This window comes from Rhagoletis pomonella, unplaced genomic scaffold, assembly GCF_013731165.1.
Source record: "Rhagoletis pomonella isolate Grant_MI unplaced genomic scaffold, Rhpom_1.0 Rhpom_scaffold_00002, whole genome shotgun sequence".
Lineage (NCBI taxonomy): Eukaryota > Metazoa > Arthropoda > Insecta > Diptera > Tephritidae > Rhagoletis > Rhagoletis pomonella.
Genome location: NW_023458556.1, coordinates 87,524,962 through 87,526,854, shown reverse-complemented (window position 1 = coordinate 87,526,854; position 1,893 = coordinate 87,524,962).

The window sequence follows — 1,893 nt, the reverse complement described above, 5'->3', positions numbered from 1 at the left end:
GCTGCTATTAATTTCGCACAGAAAAAGTAATCATTTGACCTAATGTGGTACGATACAAGAACACAATTTTTTTCTTTGAATCGACATACTCTAAGCATTGTTGACGCTATTTTCATTTGAATTAGGAAATAGCTTAATTTACTTTATTTTGAAATTTTTGTTGACTTTATTTCGCTTTTGAAAATGCGAATAGTGTCAATTGACGTTATTTCCGTTGATGTTGTTACCTGTCACCATAAATAATAATGAAATATACTTACCTCATTTGGTTTTACAAATTTGCGCTCGAACTATAGGCGGGAACAATGGCAATGTTTTTTTTTGCATTTCTCTTTGTGCTTTTCGGATACTTGATGTTTAGTTTTTAGAGATGTCACCTTTTATCAATTTAAATAAATAACAAAAGTCAGCTGTTCAGTGTTGTTATGGATTTTTTAGTGAATCACACAATCATTACTTCAAACAACAAAAAATGTTAGCTTACAACTCGACAAATCGCATTGTTAAAAGGTTGTGAATCGAACTACTGGCCTGCCTAATGTTTTGTCATGAACCTCATAGATAATCAGCCCTATTCTGCATTTCGATTACGTTCCCGCATTCCGCTTCGCAACAAGAACAAGAGGAAGAAATCAGCTGGTTGCCTAGGAATGTGTGAAATCGAAACAATACAAAAGAAATATTTGCCTCCAAACTATAGCAGCTTATGAAGTCAAAATTTGTAAATATGTTAAAATAACTAAATATATCTCACATCATTGTATTTTAAAAATAAAATATCGTTTGTTCTTAATTTACATAATTATCGAATGAAATCCATAGCCGCGGCGTAATTGCTTGAAGAGGAGAACGTGTCCCAGATTGCTGATGCGGAAAACTCGGTTTATATGCAGGATATTCCCAATAATAATAACCATTTGCTAATTCAACCATTTTTTCATTGCAACTATAATTTATAGATCCGCCAAAAACCCACAAAAACCCCGAAAAATGCAATAGGAGGACAAATAAAAATCGTTTTTATTAAAAAATGGTTAAATAAATAATTGGGTATTATTACTGGAAGTCTCCTGAAGAGAATCAGAGTTCTCCGATCGAAAAATATTGATTTTCAAGAAATATATACCATTTCTATGAAAAGTTGTTTTTTCCATATAAAAATACCTGGAACAATTTGAGCGCTTTGAGCGACATCTAAATATTTTTTGGTTTCAATATAAAAAATAGGGGTATACTTTTTTCGCTATAGAACAATCCTAGGGGGTGAGAGCATTTCAATTCCGACTTTACTGTTTTTGGACCACCCTAATGTATGTACATCTATTAATTTTATATAAAAATAATAAATTGTATCCAGTGCATTTCACAGTGTTATTTATAGATAATGAGAACAAAAACGCCTGGATTTCCTCTTTGAAAGCCACGCGCAATATTCCTTTTGATTGCCATTAGGTGTGTACTCGTATTGAGAGGACAAAATTCTCCAGCAGCAAAAGTTCTGAGAATTTAGCAGCATTCGCTCTCGAAGAGACGAAATATTAACAGAAGTATGAGAACGCAGCTCGAAACAGCTGATCACTTGCACATTTGCCGCTGGTGATTAATTTAGCAATTTATTTTCTGCTTAGTGCATTTTCCCCAGATTTGGCATTTTATACAATTGAATAGTTTTGGATAAGAAGAACCTTTTTAAAATACGAATTTGATTATATCGGTATAAATAAGTTATTTTTCTCATAATTATTTGTGACATCACATGGTGACGCTTTAAAAACAAGAGTATCTCCTCTAAACACCCATCAGTGATCCAAAAAAATGTAATAGAGTAATTATAAAATTTCATTTCAACAATCAACCTACCAAAACCGAAAACTTCAGCCAAAAACATTTCAG